The sequence below is a fragment of the Callithrix jacchus genome, chromosome 22, assembly GCF_049354715.1.
Source record: "Callithrix jacchus isolate 240 chromosome 22, calJac240_pri, whole genome shotgun sequence".
Classification (NCBI taxonomy): Eukaryota; Metazoa; Chordata; class Mammalia; order Primates; family Cebidae; genus Callithrix; species Callithrix jacchus.
The window spans coordinates 25,474,569-25,495,704 of NC_133523.1; the positions used below are offsets into that span (position 1 = coordinate 25,474,569).

Genomic DNA, 21,136 nt, shown 5'->3' on the forward strand with positions numbered 1-21,136 from the left:
AGACACTTTTCAAAAGAAAATATATATAAGGCCAAGAAACATATGAAAAAATGCTCATCATCACTGATTATTAGAGAAATGCAAATAAAAACCACGTTGAGATACCACCTCACACTGGTTAGAATGGCAATCATTAAAAAATCTGAAGACAACAGATGCTGGAGAGGATGTGGAGAAATAGGAACACTTTTATACTGTTGGTGGGAGTATAAACTAGTTCAACCATTGTGTAAGACAGTATGGTGATTCCTCAAGGACCTAGAAATAGAAATTCCATTTGACCCAGCAATCCCATTACTGGGTATATATCCAAATGATTATACATCATTCTATTATAAGGACACATGCACATGTATGTTCATAGCGGCACTGTTTAGAATAGCAAATACCTGGAACCAACCCAAATGCCTATCGATGATAGACTGGACAGGGTAAATGTGGCACATATACACCATGGAATACTTTGCAGCCATAAAAAATGATGAGTTTATGTCCTTTGTAGGGACATGGATAAATCTGGAAACCATCATTCTCAGCAGACTGACACAGGAACAGAAAATCAAACACCACATGTTCTCACTCATAGGTAGGTATTGAACAGTCAGAACACATGGACACAGAGAGGGGAGCATCACACACTGGGGTTCGTTGGGGTGGGCCAAGGGAGGGACAGCAGTGGGGTGGGGAGGTTGGGGAGGTATAACATGGGGAGAAATGCCAAATGTAGGTGACTGAGGGATGGAGGCAGCAAACCACGCCTATGCAACAATCCTGCATGATCTGCACATGTACTCCAGAACCTAAAGTACAATTTTAAAAAAAGATAAGTTTCAGTAGCATCAAACAATATACATTTTTGTAAATACTTTTAGCACATATACATGATTTTTGTGAAGAGAAATAAAAAACAATTTAAATTTAAATCAACTTAAATGGTATGAAAATTAAAAGACGTACTTCCTCAGGTACATAATAGCCGTATGTAGATAGTGACCATTGTATTGAACTGTGCAGCCTTAAAACCTCACGGTTACAGAAAACTAAATGTGTTTTTTTCAAAGTTTATTGCAGAGAAGAATGATTTATGGTCAGTAAATAAGACTATAAGCCTGAAAGTAGTTTACATTTTTATAGAATTCTCCAGGAAAAAGAGTAGAAAGGAACATACAGATTTTCTGAGCTTGAGCCCATTTTTTTTTTACTGAATGTTGATGAGTATTGAATCATTATGGTATATTAAAATTCCACTGTTCACATTTTAGAGACTAAAAGACATCTCACCAATCCAAAGAGTTCTAAGTGACAGATAGGCACAAGTGTGAGCACTGCTGTCTTAAGAATACTTCATTTTTTCCCCAATGGATACTTAGATTACATCCTTTTTTCTTTCAGTGAGAAAAGATGCCAAAGGAATACTTTGAGTGTGTTTCTGAACACAAGTTTATTTACAGATTTGTTTATTTTCTTTTTAAAGCCATGAACCTAACAGCTGAATTTGCAATAGTAGCTTTGGTAAGATATTTTTTATTTACAAAGTGTTTTTAGAAGTCCGTCTTTGTACACAGAGTATGGTGCTGTTTTTAAATAAAAGTTGGCTTCTGGGCTGGGCGTGGTAGCTCATGCCTGTAATCCCAGCACTCTGGGAGGTCAAGGCAGGTGCATCACCTGAGGTCAGGAGTTCGAGACCAGCCTGTCCAACATGGCAAATACCTGTCTCTACTAAAAATACAAAAATTAGCCAGGCGTGTGGTGAGTGCTTGTAATCCCAGCTACTCAGGAGGCTGAGGCAGGAAAATCACTTGAACCCAGAAAGCAGAGGTTGCATGAACCAAGATCATGCCACTTCACTTCAGCCTAGGTGGCAGAACAAGACTCTGTCTCAAAGAAAAAAATGTTAGCTTCTGAAATTGTTATCAAAACTTTAAGAGAAACTTATGAAAGCAAAGTAAATACACACATTCCAGTTGAATCATCATTGTGGCTTAAAATGTTGCCATTGCATTTTTACAATAGAATCATTGCTATTGGCCAGGCGTGGTGGCTCACGCCTGTAATCCCAGCAATTTGGGAGGCCGAGGTGGGTGGATCACGAGGTCAAGAGATCAAGGCCATTCTGGTCAACATTGTGAAACCCCGTCTCTACTAAAAATACACAAAAATTAGCACATGGTGGCACGTGCCTATAATCCCAGCTACTCAGGAGGCTGAGGCAGGAGAATTGCCTGAACCCAGGAGGCAGAGGGTGCAGTGAGCCGAGATCGTGGCACTGCATTCCAGCCTGGGTAACAAGAGCAAAACTCCATCTCAAAAAAAAAAAAAAAAAAAAAAAAGAATAATTGCTATTAAGGTCAGCAGGAGAGATTTCTGATTTCTCCCCCAACACTTCAGTGCACATGCAGTTGGGATGGGGAGCAGTAACAAAACCATCTGCTCAATGGGCAGAGATGGATTCCAGTGGAACTCTGAGCTGGGTCCCAGGCTGCATTTCTCAGGCAGTTCTAATGCAGGCTGTGATTGAGAGCTGCTGCCCTGTCATCTTCATTCCTTGGGTGATGAGTCTTAATCTACCTTTGCTGATCACTTGTGCCTGCTCATGAAATTGCCTGGGAATGTGGTTCCAGCAGTACTGGGACACAAGCTTCGCTAGTTAGTCTACCAAGCCATAGCTGTTTTCTTACATTTACATCATCCCTACAGAATTCCTCTTCTGAATAATAAATTCTATTCAAATTGTTGAAATTATTTTACTCCTTTTCACAGCAAAACCTACAGAGGAAAGTCAACAGCATAGCTGGGAAGGAAAGAATACTTAGGTCAATACTTACTTATTTATCACCCAATTAGAGTTTAGGAGGGAAGGCTTCTGACGTGCACTTGAATCAAAGACACCAATGGGTACTGGACCAGACAGGCCTTTTCAAGGAGCTGCAAGTCATTTGGGCCTCCTAGCACATGCTGGAGGAAAGCAGAAGTGGTGCTTCCAGATGTAGAGAGATAGGGAGAGTTTTGTACTTAGGCTAAGCTCAATGTGCTTTTTAGATAGCAGAGTGGCAGTGTCTAGTCATCATTTGAATGTATAGGACTAGAGTATGAATTTGAGGTAGAGATGCATTATGAAGAGTGATAGCAGCTGTTCAAATGCAGAGTAAGTGTGTAGAATAAAATTGGACAAGCCAGGCATGGTGGGTTCATGCCTTTACTTCTAGCTACCTGGTGCCGAGTCTGTTCTGCAGACTCTGGCCAAAGGACAGATGAAAGAAATATTCAGATGCAGATCTTTTGTGTGAGACCAGCTATGGGGCTGCTGGAAGAGTGAGCAGTCCTAATAAGCCAGAGCCTCTTGTATTTATGCAGTACAGATATAATGCTGAGAGCCTTGGAGTCATCACAGTTGGTGGGTAATAAACATTGTCATCCTCCTTTGCAGGGAGCAGTCTTGCACATAGATGATCAAAGGTTGGTTTCTGGGAGGATATACGTAAACAAACTTATCTAGATAAATCCCTTTACACTTCCTTGTTACCTACTCCTCGCCCTAAGCCTCAGGGTAAGAAAATTAGCTGCCTTCAGCTTTATTCTCTCCCAAAGCTTTGCAAAACCCTCTGACCTTTCTAGAAGTTTTTTGACTTTCCTTATGGTGGGATTTGCTCTCCCTCTTTTCTGTTTTTTTTTTTTTTGCATCAGGTTTTGTTGATTGAAGAGTACAGACATGTTTAGCAAGAGGTTTATCAGGTGTAGCAGTTACAGCTTGTTTTCCGGCTTTGCATCCTAGAATTAGTAAATAACATGAGACAAACATGAGTATAATTAGTAATATTCTTTTCTAATCAAGGAGTGACCCCAGGAGTGGGGATGTCTATCCAGGAGAGAGATTCCTGCACATCCTTCCATGTGGCTGTTTGTTAGGTGTGTAGATCTATGGTGTTTAGGGATTTTAGAATTTTAGTTTTACATTGATTTATGTCTGCTGTTAAATTATCATGTAAGTTTCCCCAGCAGTGTTGCTTTACCTCATCCCAACTATGTATTGTTTGATTCCAAGGTAGAGAGGCAAGATATGCTTATGATCCCAGTCGCAGTTTAATTACTGTCAGAATGCCAGTGCATCTTGTCATTTCCCTACATATTCAAAGGCAACCTTAAGGGCTTGCAGACATGCAAGGTTTTGATCTATACCCTGCTGTAGGAGGAGTTCACCAGACACATTTCTGGCCAAGCTGTCTACAAACGTAGCTGTCTGTACTGACTCAGTAATAGATACAACAGCAACTTGAGCAGTGATTAGGATGACGATGGCTGAGACTGAGGGCTATAAGTGTACCTGTGAATCTTTTGCATCTGACCTGGAAGAGGGCACATTCTAAGGTGGCAAGGGCAGAGGAACTGTAACAATCACATGTCAAATTGACCAGTACGGATGCCTCAGATTGTCTTCTTAATACCATGACACTAGTAATATTTAAATTAGATATATTGTCATTAGTGATACATGAGGCGAACCAAGTCTGTTTCTGTACTTGAGTTACAAACATGGAGTTTTGGGGTGTCATGGAAATATTGATTCCCATAAGAAAAACATATGGATGGATAGTGCAAATCAGGCACTGATCTGTGTAATTATGAATAGAGGTCATAGTATAATTGTTATTGGAATTATGATATACACCATGCCAGGTGTTAAGGTTGGTGCTAAGATGTCCTCGGTGCCATAAAGTGCCTTGGGGTGGCATGAACTCTACTTGGGGTCTGGGATACCCCATCTCCCCATCAGCCAAAATCATAGGGGAATGAGACATACCTATGAAGCTGTGATTGATGCCACGATGAATACAGACATCAGTGTGGTCGGCCTGCAAATGGCTGTGGGGGATCCGGTTTATGATGTTACAGTTGCCTAACTGGAGGCTATGGGCTTGTCCCCTGTGACAGACCTCCCAGCCAAAGTGGAATCCATTACTTTCTTGGCTTTGTTCTTTAGCACAGGGAGGAATGTTGGGGAAGGTGGCATTAGTTGTATTGCCTGGTTTGAGGCTAACCAAGAATGTTAAGGCATTTCCTTTGACATGATGTATCCATAATTGTGTCTGGGCAGGTATACAGTAAGGATTGGAACTTTTATAACTTACAGCGGGAGGATTGTGGAATGATATGTAGTGTTACCTGGCACCTCAGTCAAATGTGCGCCATTAATGAGGAACCCTACCGAGGGTAAGTCGATTCCTCCTAGCCAAGCAGTTACATTATCAGAGTCTGGGAAGCGGGTGTCTGCCTAGGTAACAGGGTGGACAAAAGGCAGATCTAAGAGATAAGTCCAACAGAGTGTAGCAGGTATGGGTTGCAGGCAAAGTGAGAGAATAAGAAAAATTAACACTCTACAAGAGTTGCAATGTACAACTGAAAGCATAACAAGGAATAAATTATCTGAAATCAATGGTGTTTGTGTCTGGAGCCAGATTTGCTCAATCTCCTGAGTTGTCTTCTTCAGCATCTCCCAGGCAATGTCTGAGGCCTGTGTTGTTCAAAGAAGCCACATCATTCAGGGCTGTGGGTCCTTTGGGGTCATTTCCTTCATTTCTGGTACCTGATTGGGTCCTGGCCACACCATGGTAAGGTTTGATGAATCGTGCTGGAATCCAAAGAGGGCTCAAGGGGGTGTGAACACAACTATATCTTGTTCCCCACATTAGAAAATTATTTGGACCACACCATACATTCCTAGTTACATCTTTCCATAATATGGCAGGTTTTATGTCTTGAGAGGTTTTGGCAAAGTGCTTTTCTATAGCTGATTGAAATTTATCATTTAAATTTAAGAAATTAAGGGTAAATAAGGTTTGTGCTAGTAGTGTTGCAGGGTTCTTACTCATATTCCCCTTTTCTGTTTTCTGAGCATATTTTTAAGGGTGGAGTGGGCATGTTCTACCATGACCTTTCCTTGGGGGTTATTGGGATGCCTGTGGAATGTTGGATGCTCCGTGTGTGATAAAATTGTTGAAATTGTGAACTAACATAAGTCAGACCATTATCAGTTTTAATTTTTGTGGACTGCCCCATAAACACAAAAAGTTAAAAGATGTGTAATGACATATCAGGGGGACTCTCCAGGAAGAGCCTGAGTGCTAATTAGGTGGGAATTTGTATCAACAGATACAGGTACATATCTTAGTTTTCCAAATTCAGGGATGTGCGTAACATCTGTTTGCCATAGCCGATTAGGTTCTAGTCCTCTAGGATTAACAGCTGTTGAAGGAGGGGACATGTCTGTGAGCTGGCACTCTGGGTGTTGCAGGATAATCTGTTTAGCTAGTCTTTGGGTAATCATAGTTGTTTAGTTAAGTTTCTTCAATTTTGGTAGAAACACTGATGTGATTGGGTGGCTTGGGCAAGCAGTGATGTCATAACCTGCAGGACTGCTTGATCATTGCCATAAGCCAGTGGGCCAGGCAGCAATCTGTGGGCTTGAATATGTGTGACAAAAATATGATGCATACATTGATCCAGCAATTGTCAAAGTTGAAGTAAAAGTGCACATGGGGTGGGCTCGAGAGTGGACTTGATGAGGGCTGTTTCAAGGTTCTGCAATAAATAAACAGAATAAGCGGAGTCACTAGCAATATTGATAGGCTGAGCAAAAAAAGTTTCCAGGGTCAATATTAGGGCTTCAACCTCAGCTATCTGAATGCTAGTAAATCCAGATCAAGTGAGGGAGTTATGCGGTTCCCACAAGATAGCCACTCTCCATTTTTACCAGAGCCATCAGTAAAAAGCATTGAAGTGTTAGGTATAAAGGAGGAACTACCTTTGTAGGCATAACTACAGGAGTACAAGATAAGAACTGAAGTGGTTTGGCAGTGGGAAGGGCATGTTCTATATGGCCTATATAATCAGAGAGTGCTGGCTGAAGGTCTAGAGATAGAGGCAGGACTGCTTCAAATTGTTTTTTACTCAAGGGAATTCTTATGACATTGGGGCCATAACCTAGCAATAGATTGCATTATCTGGGGCCTGTATAGATGACCTTACTAACTAGAGACAGTGTTTTAGCTCCAAACCCATTTGAGGAAGTGCAGCCCTGGAGCCATCTCTTCTATTAATGCTGCTGGGGAATGTTTAGTAGGAAAAACAAGCAGTTGGACTCAATATCATGCATCTATGTGATCTAGTTGACTCTGAGAAATAGTTTGCTCTCTTTCCTCAATTTCCTTTTTTGTTGTAGGGGTTAAATACCTGGGCGAGTCTAGAGCTGTATTGCTCTGTAGGGTAGAAAACAGGTTTTGTAACTTATCAGTAGTTATGCCCAAAGTGGGGTGAAGTCAGTTAATATTGCCCAGTTACTTTTGACAATCATTTAAGGTATGTAACTTACTAGTATTTAATTTAACCTTTTGAGGTCTTACTGACCAGGAAGTTAGTATGTAACCAAGATATTTCCGAAGAGAGGACATCTGAACTTTTTCAGGTGTTATGATTAAACCTCTTAACTGTGTATTCCTTATACTAGAAGCATAGAAACTCAAAAGTACTGGTCCTATTGGGGCTGCTAGTAAAATTTCATCCATATAATGAATAATCTTGCAATTAGAATTTTTTTTTCTACTGGGGAGCAAAGCCTTATTTACATGGTGGAACTGTTCAGCATTCCATCAGGTAGTACTTTCCAATGAAATTGGCAAGCTGGCCTTTCATTATTGATAGCTGGTATTGTAAATGCAAATTATTCTCTGTCCTGTTCTGCAAGGGAGACAGTATAAAAACAATCTTTTAAGTCAATAGTGACTATAGGTCAATCTTGAGGAATTGCCATGAGGGAAGGGCCCATGTTGAAGGGGCCCCATAGGTTTCAAATTGGCAGTGATAGCCCATAAGTCATGCAAAATTCACCATTTGCCAGACGTTTTGGGAATGATACAAATGGGTGAATTCCAGGGGCTGTTTGATGGTTCTATGTGGCCGGCTTTTAACTGTTCTTCAACTAGTTCATGGGCTCGTTGTAGTTTCTCTCCCTTTAAAGGAATGTTCTACCCAAATTGGATCTTGAGAAAGTCATGTCAGGGGTAAGGGAGGAATTACAACAGTGGCCATTATTAGAAATGGGTCTGCAGAGTGGCACCCTCCCCATTGGGCTAATAGGTCCCATACCAAAGATTAACAGGATGGTTATGATTAGAGGTGGTATAGCTGCTTTTCTTCTCTCCAAATCACATGTTAGGGAGCATGTGCTCTGCTTGGCTGTGTGTGCTTCCTGATGCTGGCAAGTATTTGTTTCCGAGTGACTCAAGGCCAAGTTTCTGGCCAGTTTTGATTACTAATGATTGAAATATCCACTCCTGTGTCAAATAAGCCAGTAAAGTTTTTATTTCTAATTTTTAAGGTACTCATGGGTCTCTGATCAGTAATTTATTGGTTCCAATATACTGCTGTGGCTCCCATGCTTCCAAAACTGCCCTTTTCCCTTTCCTTTCCCTGGGTGTTGGGGAAAAGTTCCCTCGAACCTGGAAATTCCAAGTGCGCACCAATGACTTACTGACTGTGCAGTCTCCTTACCTTCATTTTTGGGGATTCCTTTGCAATCCATTGCAGCATACCTCACATGGGGCACAAGCTGCAAAGTCTGTCCCGCAGACTCTGGTTGAACGATGGATGAAAAAGGAGTATTCAGATGCATGTATTTTGTGTGAGAGCAGCTGGGGGGCATCCCTGATAAGCCAGAGCCACTTGTATTTATTCAGTATAGACATAAAGTTGAAAGGCTGGAGCCAACACAGTTGGTGCGTAATAAACATTGTCATTCTCCTTTGCAGGGAGCAGTATCAGGAGCAGATATGAAAGGTCAATTTCCTGACAACCTAAGTAAACAAACTTATCCAGAAAAATCCTTTTTTTTTTTTTTTTTTTAAACCAAAAAACATTTTTTCATTTAAAAAAGTATTTAGAACACATAAAACAAGGCAACATTTATTCTTTTTTCTCATCTTCTGGTATGGGATCTGTTGGGGGCTCCTCCACTGTTGCACTGTTGCTCTCCGAGCCAGTGTTGCTATCACTGGTTCCTTCCTCTGCCATACTGTCGACCCCCTCCTGCCCACTCTCCTTGTCCTCAGGAGTAGACGTGCCTTCTTCACCGTTTTGTTGGTTCTCTGTCGTTTCTTCAAGGTGTGTCTCCTCTGTCTCCATTGGAATGTTCTCGTCGTCCTTCTTCTCCTCGCCTTTGTTGGCTGCTTGTTCTTCCTCAGGAACGATGCTGCTCTGACTGCGTTCAGCTTGCTTTGCTGCCTCCTTCTCCCTTTCCTCCTGCCTTTTGCGGGCCTGTTCCTCTGCCTGTGCAATCTCAGCTGCAATTTTCTCCATATCCACTTCTACTTTCAGACCGCACAACCTTTTAAGTTCATTGTTAAACGAATCTGTGCTTTCCAGGAATTTCCTCTTCTTCTCCTGGTGTCGTTCCTCTATCTGAAGAAGTTCAGCTTCTAGTTTTCGCTGATGAACCATTAAGGACTGGACCTGTCGTTTGAGGACCTGCATTCTAGCTGTTGTGACAACTGACCGAACGTCTGGCACCACACTCTCACTAAGGATTTCACTGATGAGGCGGTGGTTTCTCTGGAAACGGGCGGTGGCTGTATGCTTCATTGAAAAGCCATCATCGTAATCATCTGGATCTTCAGCAGGCTGAATGCTCATGTACGGTTCTCCTTTCTCCATGTGAGACTGTCTCTGTCGACTTTCTTCCTCTAAAGCAGCTTCTGCACGACTTTTTGCATTTATGTAAGCAAGGTACGCGGGGGAATTATGATAGGCCTTCATAGATTCATTGTACTCTATCTTTTCTGCTTCGTATTCGTTTAAATATTCTTGTTTTTCTTCATCAGTGAGATCTCGCCACATGCCACCAATAATCTTGCCAATCTCCCACAACTTTAGGTCAGGGTTGGAAGCCTTTACTTGGTCCCAGACCTTTCTGCTGTACCTCATGTAGGGCATCAGCGGCTTATCTGGTGGCTTTGGGGGTTTTGGAATCGTAATACCAGAGGATGCCGTGACCCGGCTGTTGGTGCCCGGGTTCCCTCCCAGCCTGTAGTTGTTGTAGGCGAGATGACTGTATGGATTGTATCCCACAAACCCTGGTGTGCTGGGCATTTGTGTTGCAGGAGCTGGGGTGGGAGGTGGGGCATAAGATGGTCTTTTTGACATTTTGGAAGATTAAGTTCTCAGTTCCTTAAGAATGAATCTGAGACACCGCGGGCAGAAAAAGCGCCCGCAGCTCCGGCTTCGCTTCCCTTTGTCCCGCGCACCTTTTTTTTTTTTTTTTTTTTTTGAGACGGAGTTTTTCTTGTTACCCAGGCTGGAGTGCAATGGCGTGATCTTGATTCACTGCAACCTCCAGTTCAGGCAATTCTCCTGCCTCAGCCTCCTGAGTAGCTGGGATTACAGGCACATGCCACTGTGCCCAGCTAATTTTTGGTATTTTTAGTAAAGATGGGGTTTCACCATGTTGACCAGGATGGTCTTGATCTCTTGACCTTGTGATCCACCCGCCTCGGCCTCCCAAAGTGCTGGGATTACAGGTGTGAGCCACCCCACCTGGCCCCTGATAAATCCTTTTATACTCCCCTGTTACCTACTCCTCGCCCTTAGCCTCAGGGGAAGATAATTAGCCACCTTTAGCTTTATTCGTTTCCGAAGCTTTGCAAAACCCTCTGACCTTTCAAGAAGGTTTCCATCTTTCCTTATAGCTTCTCCCACCACCTTGACAAATCTCCTACACTTGGGAGGCTGAGCTGGTGGGATTACTTGAGCCCAGTAGTTTTAGTCCAGCCTGAGCCACATGGCGAGAACGTGTATTTTAAGTAAAGAAAAAAAATAAGGCCAGGTGTGGTGGGTCACCCTTACAATCCCAGCACTTTGGGAGGCCGCAGCGAGAGGATTGCTTGAGCTTGGGAGTTCAAGAATAGTCTTGGCAATAAGGGGAGGCCCCCATCTCTACAAACAAATCAATAAATTAGCCAGGCATTGTGGCACATGACTGTAGACCCAGGTTCATGGTAGATAGAGACAGGAAGATTACTTGAGCCTGGGAAGCGGAGGCTGCAGTGAACCATGATCATGCCACTGCACTGCAGCTTGGGCAACAAAGTTAGACAGTGTCTTTAAAGAAGATTTAAAAAATGGATAGAAGATAGTTCTATAAGGACTATTAGTAAGGCACAAGCCCTCAGAGGAATGGCTACTAGAGCAGGAGGAGAAAAAGCAGGAGAGGATAATAAAAGAGCTCAAGATAAAAGAGTTTGCTGTCCCAGTGCTGACTTTGCCAAAAAGTGACTTATTCCATAAACACTCACTGGATGCTGACTCTGTCATTCTTCTCAGTGCTGGGTAGAGGAGAGGACAGGTTGAACACAGTTCTTGCCTTTATGAGCTTATGTTCTAGTGAGAGACAAGCAGTTTTTCAGGTAGTGTCAAATAGCAGGAAGAGGAAGCAGGATGAAGGGATACAGAGTGAAGGATACAGAGTGTTGGGGGGGTCGCTACTTTAGACAGAATCATAAGGAAGAGTCTCTCTAGAGAGCCAACAGTTGACCAGTGACCTGATCGAAGCAACGAAGGGAAGAAGTGCTGGCATTACAGGCAGCAGAGACAAGAACGTGTTTCACATCTGTTCACAGAACAGATGGCAAGGTGACCAGTGTGATCAGAGAGAGGAATAAGAAAAGCTGCGGAGATGAGGCCGCACAGGCAGAGCCACTGTTCACACAGCTGTTGGGCTTGTAGGTCATAGGAAGATGTTCATGTTTTCCGATTTGATGGGGGAGGGACTCATGGTAGATCCTGAGCAGGGGAGTGAGTGCTGTTAATAAAGAGGATGTGCTGACTGCTGTGGGGAGGGTAGGCTTTGGTTGAGAGGCAGATTGGAGGCAGAGAAGAGAGCTAAAAAGCAATGAGAGTAATACAGGTGAGCAGTGACAGATTGTGGCTCATAATCAACCCAGGCAGACTACCAGTGAAGGTAAACATAAAAGGCATTGGAGACAGATGACAGAAGGGTCACTTAATGCAGGCATTGGGGTTACCCCAGCAGTTAGGCAGACAGCAGTGTCCTGTACAAGATTAGAAAAGGCTTGGGGAGTTGAGTGTTGGGATGGAGACCTCCAGTTTGTAAGTGTGAAGGCACCAGAGACCTTGGCAAGAGAAGCGTTGGAAGAGTAATGTCACCTGGGCAGGCAATGTACATTAAGGAGAATTGGAAGATGAGGAGCTGGCATGAGGGCATGGTGCTGTGGGCAGCAATGAGAGGACATGGCTGAAGGAGTAGTGGGGAGTGGGATGCAAAGAAAGGAAACACAGTCAGATTGGAGAACATTACAACTAGAAAGGCATAACATCTTCATAAAGAGGTGATTGTAGGAACAGTGTTCTGTAAACATGGGACAGGATAGACTGCACTGGGTTGGCATCAGTGGGAAAAAAGAATTCTGTGTCAAACTGACCCGGGGGAAAAGTACTGATCATTGTCAGCAGGTCAGCAGCTTAGCAGTAAGGTGACAGGACGTTGAGGGCTTCCAGTGTTGTTTCAGTGCTCTCTGATTCCTAGACAGAGAGCGAGGTTCATTCTCAAAATACTTGAGAGTTTCCAGCTGGGGGAAATGGAGCAGAATCTCCGTAAAACACATCATCCTCAATAGCCATTTGTTTTTGAAAATGTAGCTGAGTTTGGAGAACACTTCCACCTCTGAACTGACAATTATAACCTTGAGAAAAGAAATGAACTCATGTAAAATAAACTTTTCCCCTTTGTTTTGACACAAAGAGTTCACGTAGCTCACAAATATACTCTTCTGCAGAGCACCCTCTGCACAATACCCTTTTTTTTTTAATTTTTTATTGGATTTTAGGTTTTGGGGTACATGAGCAGAGCATGCAAGACTGTTGCGTAGGTACACACATGGCAGTGTGCTTTGCTTTTCTTCTCCCCTTCACCCACATTTGGCATTTCTCCCCAGGCTATCCCTCCCCACCTCCCCCTCCCACTGGCCCTCCCCTTTTCTCCCCAATAGACCCCAGTGTTTAGTACTCCCCTTTCTGTGTCCATGTGTTCTCATTTTTCATCACCCACCTATGAGTGAGAATATGCGGTGTTTCATTTTCTGTTCTTGTGTCAGTTTGCTGAGGATGATATTCTCCAGATTCATCCATGTCCCTACAAACGACACGAACTCATCATTTCTGATTGCTGCATAATATTCCATGGTGTATATGTGCCACATTTTTCCAATCCAGTCTATTATCAATGGGCATTTGGGTTGATTCCAGGTCTTTGCTATTGTAAACAGTGCTGCAATGAACATTCGTGTACATGTGTCCTTATAGTAGAACGATTTATAGTCTTTTGGATATATACCCAGTAATGGGATTGCTGGGTCAAATGGAATTTCTATTTCTAAGGCCTTGAGGAATCGCCACACTGTCTTCCACAATGGTTGAACTAATTTACACTCCCACCAACAGTGTAAAAGTGTTCCTTTTTCTCCACATCCTCTCCAGCATCTGTTGTCTCCAGATTTTTTAATGATCGCCATTCTAACTGGCGTGAGATGGTATCTCAATGTGGTTTTGATTTGCATCTCTCTGATGACCGGTGACGATGAGCATTTTTTCATATGATTGTTGGCCTCATATATGTCTTCTTTCGTAAAGTGTCTGCTCATATCCTTTGCCCACTTTTGAATGGGCTTGTTTGTTTTTTTCTTGTAAATCTGTTTGAGTTCTTTGTAAATTCTGGATATCAGCCCTTTGTCAGATGGGTAGACTGCGAAAACTTTTTCCCATTCTGTTGGTTGCTGATCCACTCTAGTGACTGTTTCTTTTGCCGTGCAGAAGCTGTGGAGTTTCATTAGGTCCCATTTGTCTATTTTGGCTTTTGTTGCCAATGCTTTTGGTGTTTTGTTTATGAAGTCCTTGCCTACTCGTATGTCCTGGATAGTTTTGCCTAGATTTCCTTCTAGGGTTTTTATGGTGCCAGGTCTTATGTTTAAGTCTTTAATCCATCTGGAGTTAATTTTAGTGTAAGGTGTCAGGAACGGGTCCAGTTTCTGCTTTCTGCACATGGCTAGCCAGTTTTCCCAACACCATTTGTTAAACAGGGAATCCTTTCCCCATTGCTGGTTTTTTCCAGGTTTATCAAAGATTGTATAGTTGTAGATATGTTGTGTTGCCTCCGGTGTCTCTGTTTTGTTCCATTGGTCTATATCTCTGTTTTGGTACCAGTACCATGCTGTTTTGATTACTGTAGCCTTGTAGTATAGTTTGAAACCCGGTAGTGTGATGCCCCCCGCTGTGTTCTTTTTGTTTAGAATTGACTTGGCTATGCGGGCTCTCTTTTGGTTCCATATGAAATTCATGGTGGTTTTTTCCAGTTCTGTGAAGAAAGTCAATGGTAGCTTGATGGGGATAGCGTTGATTCTGTAAATTACTTTGGGCAGTATAGCCATTTTCACGATATTAATTCTTCCTAACCATGAACATGGAATGTTTCTCCATCTGTTTGTGTCCTCTCTGATTTCATTGAGCAGTGGTTTGTACTTCTCCTTGAAGAGGTCTCTTACATTCCTTGTGAGTTGTATTCCAAGGTATTTTATTCTTTTTGTAGCAATTGCAAATGGCAGTTTGTTCTTGATTTGGCTTTCTTTAAGTCTGTTATTGGTGTAGACGAATGCTTGTGATTTTTGCACATTGATTTGATATCCTGAGACTTTGCTGAAGTTGCTTATCAGTTTCAGGAGTTTTTGGGCTGAGGCGATGGGGTCTTCTAGGTATACTATCATGTCGTCTGCAAATAGAGACAATTTGGCTTCCACCTTTCCTATTTGAATACCCTTTATTTCTTTTTCTTGCCTGATTGCTCTGGCTAGAACTTCCAGTACTATATTGAATAGGAGTGGTGAGAGAGGGCATCCTTGTCTAGTGCCAGATTTCAAAGGGAATGCTTCCAGTTTTTGCCCATTCAGTATGATATTGGCTGTTGGTTTGTCATAAATAGCTTTTATTACTTTGAGATACGTTCCATCAATACCGAGTTTATTGAGGGTTTTTAGCATAAAAGACTGTTGAATTTTGTCAAATGCCTTCTCTGCGTCAATTGAGATAATCATGTGGTTTTTGTTTTTGGTTCTGTTTATGTGGTGAATTACGTTGATAGACTTGCGTATGTTGAACCAGCCTTGCATCCCCAGGATGAATCCTAGTTGTTCGTGATGAATAAGTTTTTTGATTTGCTGTTGCAATCGGCTTGCCAATATTTTATTGAAGATTTTTGCATCTATGTTCATCATGGATATTGGCCTGAAGTTTTCTTTTCTCGTTGGGTCTCTGCCGGGTTTTGGTATCAGGATGATGTTGGTCTCACAAAATGATTTGGGAAGGATTCCCTCTTTTTGGATTGTTTGAAATAGTTTTAGAAGGAATGGTACCAGCTCCTCCTTGTGTGTCTGGTAAAATTCGGCTGTGAACCCGTCTGGACCTGGGCTTTTTTTGTGTGGTAGGCTCTTAATTGCTGCCTCAACTTCAGACCTTGTTGTTGGTCTATTCATAGTTTCAGCTTCCTCCTGGTTTAGGCTTGGGAGGACACAGGAGTCCAGGAATTTATCCATTTCTTCCAGGTTTACTAGTTTATGTGCATAGAGTTGTTTGTAATATTCTCTGATGATGGTTTGAATTTCTGTGGAATCTGTGGTGATTTCCCCTTTATCATTTTTTATTGCATCTATTTGGTTGTTCTGTCTTTTATTTTTAATCAATCTGGCTAGTGGTCTGTCTATTTTGTTGATATTTTCAAAAAACCAGCTCTTGGATTTATTGATTTTTTGAAGGGTTTTTCGTGTCTCAATCTCCTTCAGTTCAGCTCTGATCTTAGTTATTTCTTGTCTTCTGCTGGGTTTTGAGTTTTTTGATCTTGCTCCTCTAGCTCTTTCAATTTTGAGGATAGGGTGTCAATTTTGGATCTCTCCATTCTCCTCATATGGGCACTTATTGCTATATACTTTCCTCTAGAGACTGCTTTAAATGTGTCCCAGAGGTTCCGGCACATTGTGTCTTCATTCTCATTGGTTTCGAAGAACTTCTTTATTTCTGCCTTCATTTCGTTGTTTACCCAGTCAACATTCAAGAGCCAGTTGTTCAGTTTCCATGAAGCTGTGCGGTTCTGGGTCAGTTTCTGAATTCTGAGTTCTAACTTGATTGCACTATCGTCTGAGAGGCTGTTTGTTATGATTTCCGTTGTTTTGCATTTGTTGAGCAGTGCTTTACTTCCAATTATGTGGTCAATTTTTGAGTAGGTGTGATGTGGTGCTGAGAAGAATGTGTATTCTGTGGATTTGGGGTGGAGAGTTCTGTTAATGTCTATCAGGTTTGCTTGCTCCAGGTCTGAGTTCAAGCCCTGGATATCCTTGTTGATTTTCTGTCTGGTTGATCTGTCTAATATTGACAGTGGAGTGTTCAAGTCTCCCACTATTATTGTGTGGGAGTCTAAGTCCTTTTGTAAGTCATTAAGAACTTGCCTTATGTATCTGGGTGCTCCCGCATTGGGTCCATATATGTTTAGGATCGTTAGCTCTTCTTGTTGTATCGATCCTTTTACCATTATGTAATGGCCTTCTTTGTCTCTTTTGATCTTTGTTGCTTTAAAGTCTATTTTATCAGAGATGAGAATTGCAACTCCTGCTTTCTTTTGCTTTCCATTAGCTTGGTAAATCTTCCTCCATCCCTTTATTTTGAGCCTTTGTGTATCCTTGCATGCGAGATGGGTTTCCGGGATACATCACACTGATGGGTTTTGGATTTTTATTCAATTTGCCAGTCTGTGTCTTTTGATTGGTGCATTTAGTCCATTTACATTTAGGGTTAATATTGTTATGTGTGAATTTGATACTGCCATTTTGATGCTAAGTGGCTGTTTTGCCTGTTAGTTGTTGTAGATTCTTCATTATGTTGATGCTCTTTAGCATTCAGTGTGATTTTGGAATGGCTGGTACTGGTTGATCCTTTTTATGTGTAGTGCCTCTTTTAGGAGCTCTTGTAAAGCAGGCCTGGCGGTGACAAAATCTCTGAGTACTTGCTTGTTCGCAAAGGATTTTATTTTTCCTTCACTTATGAAGCTCAGTTTGGCTGGATATGAAATTCTGGGTTGAAAGATATTTTCTTTAAGAATGTTGAATATTTGCCCCCACTCTCTTCTGGCTTGTAGTGTTTCTGCCGAGAGATCTGCTGTGAGTCTGATGGGCTTCCCTTTGTGGGTGACCCGACCTTTCTCTCTGGCTGCCCTTAGTATTCTCTCCTTTATTTCAACCTTGTTGAATCTGACTATTATGTGCCTTGGGGTTGCTCTTCTTGCGGAATATCTTTGTGGTGTTCTCTGTATTTCCTGCATTTCAGTGCTGGCCTGTCTTGCTAGGTGGGGGAAATTTTCCTGGATGATGTCCTGAAGAGTATTTTCCAGCTTGGATTCATTCTCTTCGTCCCCTTCTGGTACACCTATCAAACGTAGGTTAGGTCTTTTCACATAGTCCCACATTTCTTGGAGACTTGTTCATTCCTTTTTGCGCTTTTTTCTCTAATCTTGGTTTCTCATTTTATTTCATTGAGTTTGTCTTCGACTTCAGATATTCTTTCTTCTGCTTAGTCAATTCGGCTATTGAAACTTGTGTTTGCTTCGCGAAGTTCTCGTATTGTGTTTTTCAGCTCCTTTAATTCATTCATATTCCTCTCTAAGTTATCCGTTCTTGTTATCATTTCCTCGAATCTTTTTTCGTGGTTCTTAGTTTCTTTGCATTGATTTGATACATGATCTTTTAGCTCACAAAATTTCTCATTATCCATCTTCTGAAGTCTAATTTTGTCATTTCGTCACAGTCATTCTTTTTCCAGCTTTGTTCCCTTGCTGGTGAGGAGTTTTGGTCCTTTCTAGGAGGTGAGGTGTTCTGGTTTCGGGTGTTTTCCTCCTTTTTGTGTTGGTTTCTTCCCATCTTTGTGGATTTGTCCGCTGGTCGTCTGCGTAGTTGCTGACTTTTCGATTGGGTCTCTGAGTGGACACCCAGAATGTTGATGATGAAGTATTTCTGTTGCTTGGTTTTCCTTCTACCAGTCTAGCCCCTTCGCTGTACAACTGCTGAGGTCCGCTCCACACCCTGCTTGTCTGGGGTGCACCTCTAGCAGCTGTGGCACAGCGAGGGATGCTACCAGTTTCTTTTTCTGCTATCTGTGTCCCAGGATGATGACTGCCTAATGTCAGTCTTTTGGATATAGAGGGGTCAGGGAGCTGCTTGAGGAGACAGTTTGTACTTTATAGGGGCTTAATTGCTGAGCTCTGAGCTCTGTTGTTCATTCAGGGCTGTTAGGCTGCTATGTTTGATTCTGCTGCAACAGAGCTCATTAAAAAACCCCTTTTTTTTTCTCAAATGCTCTGTGTTGAGGGGTTTGGGCTTTATTTTTGGATGTCCGTTGTGGTCCTCCCCAGCTAGGACGCAGACTAGCCACTGTTTGCCTGCCAAGGCTCCGCCCTGCTGTTGTGAGGCTCGTCCTGGCTCTGCTGTTCTGCTGTTCTCCGACACACCCTGTGGCGAAGTCTCTCTGTTGTAGCGGGTTGCCTCGGCAACAGCAGGCTGCGTCAGCAGTGGGCGTGTATCTCAGTAGGGACGGGTTGCCTCAGCAATGGCTGGCTGCGTCAGCAGTGGGCGTGTATCTCAGTAGGGACGGGTTACCTCGGTAATGGTGGACGCTCCTCCCCCTCAGAGTGTCTTGGGCCGTCTGCACAGGGCTTGTTTGAAATCGCGATTTTGTTCGTCCCACTGGGCCATCCCTAACGCTCTGTCCCTGCAATCCCCTGGGCTGGCCCACTGTCCAAGTCTAGCTTAGTCTCAGGTCCAGCCCTCTCATGTCTCCAGTTGCCGGTTCAACGGGGCACCTGGAAAAGCGCACCCTGTGGGGAGCACTAGGTAGGGCCGGCCGCTGCCACCCCGGCTGCTGGCTTCACCAGGTGGAGATTCTGCCTGGCGTCCCGCGTCTCCTCTTCACTTGGGAATTTCCCCTTTCCGTGGGCAACAAAGATCAGTCTGGAAATGCAGCTCAGACTCACCTCTCCGCGGACACAACGAGAGCTCCAATCCTGGGTTGTTCTCACAGCACCATCTTACAATACCCTTTACCCAATTATTTGTAGGATAGGTGTTGGATAGATGTAAACTAATTGATGAGATTGTCTCCCAAACTACTCAGCAGGCTTACAGGAAAATCAGGGATGCAGAAACTGGCAGCTGTTTCCACCTTTAAACCAACAGAATTGACTAAGTGGCAGGATGTAAGAAAGAATAAATTATCATGAAGTGATCATGAAAATGGAAAAATAGAGGCTGAGAGGAGGAACATTTTTTTTTTTTTTTTGAGACAGTCTTGCTCTGTCACCAGGTGCCAGGCTGGAGTGCAGTGGTGTGATCTCGGCTCACTACAACCTCGACCTCCCAGGTTCAAGCAATTCTCCTGCCTCAGCCTCCCAGAGGAGCATTCTTTTACTTGCATGTGTTTTTCTCAAGCAACTGAGTATCAGGAATGTTTTACAAACCCAAAGACATGCACTTGCCATGCTGCTCCTCCGCATAGCGGCCACTGGGAGGCTCCCTTGACCAGCAGTTTTTTAAGCTAGTGCCACAGAAGGGTTCGCATTTGTGAAAAGGAGATTAATATTTGCTCACTATCACATGGGTTTTATGTATTCAAGCTTGACACACTTGTAGAATTTCAACCTACCTGCCAGCTAGATCTGAGACAGTACTAGTGGTAGAAACTTGAGAACATCCTGAGAAACTTTATCCACACTGGGCCTGTGTGTGCTGTCTTTCGTGAGTGTGAAGATGCTGACACTGCCTCTTTACGATGGTCTCGGCTGACATATACAGGCATTTTTTCCCCCCAAAACTGGGCTGGAAATCCCCATAGGCAGAGTAGGCAGCAGAAATATCTGATCTGTGATTGTAATGTGGCCTCTTGGTTTTCCTGACCAAGAAAAGTCTGCAGAACATAAGGAAAAAAGACACTTGCTGGTCAAAAGCAGAACAAATCAATTCAAAAGCGTTCTTATCACAGCACTTAAAGTGAACTAAATCCAATGCCAGTGCTCTATTTTGCAGATTTACATAGAAAGACTCTTAAGTTATGCTCAGATCATCATTTGCTTGACCAACTGGAAGTTAATTGTCATGGGAACCATTCTTCGCACCCCCAAAGTTTGGAAAGATGTGACTATATAGAATAGAGAATACTGTAGGCTTTTCCTGAACACTAGAGTTGAAGACATGTGAGTTTCTAAGGTTTTTGTGAACTTTCTAACAATTTTCAGTACCTTATTTGCTCTTATAAATGTAACACTTTAGGAAATATTTTTAAAAGCTACATTGTGCAGATAAGGAAAATACATACAACCACATACTTCTTTCTATCCAGCTTTAGTATAAAAGTTTATATTTTTTTGGCCGGGTGGGGTGGCTCACGCCTATAATCCCAGCACTTTGGGAGGCCGAGGCAGGTGGATCACAAGGTCAAGAGATCGAGACCATCCTGGTCAACATGGTGAAACCCCGTCTCTACTAAAAAATACAAATATTAGCTGAGCATGGTGGCACACGCCTGTACTCCCAGCTACTCAGGAGGCTGAGGCAGGAGAATCACTTGAACCCAGGAGGCAAAGGTTGTGGTGAGCCAACATAATGCCATTGCACTCCAGCCTGGGTAACAAGAGCGAAACTCCGTCGCAAATAAAAAAATGTTGTATTTTTTCACTGTTAATGGGTAGTTCTTGGTGAGTTACTGTTGTAATCATCTGCTCATAAATAGAAAAATATTTTTCTGGTGGTTTTTGGCAAATACTTTACAAGGGCCTTACTAAAGCAGTACAGTACAATAAATATCTTTATACCTTTTTGGAAGCTGTCTGCAAGACCCAGTCTCTTTTTAAGGGACCCAGGTCTGGCTGTTAAAATAATTGGCCACTGTTAAGGTCTAGGGCCTCTGGACTATGGAGAAATTATAGCTTCAGCCTCAGTCACTTTGCTTTTGCTATTTCCCCCTTTTAATTTAAATGTCTGTTTTTTATAAA

The 21,136-nt window shown here is 42.7% G+C and overlaps 1 pseudogene across 1 annotated transcript; it reads right to left on the reverse strand.

Moving 5' to 3' along the window:
• Positions 1-8,954: 8,954 nt before the first annotated feature.
• LOC100394583 (SWI/SNF-related matrix-associated actin-dependent regulator of chromatin subfamily E member 1 pseudogene) lies at positions 8,955-10,293 on the reverse strand (annotated as a pseudogene). The gene has a single exon (XR_616085.5). The product of XR_616085.5 is annotated as an SWI/SNF-related matrix-associated actin-dependent regulator of chromatin subfamily E member 1 pseudogene (transcript).
• Between the last annotated feature and the right edge of the window lie 10,843 nt (positions 10,294-21,136).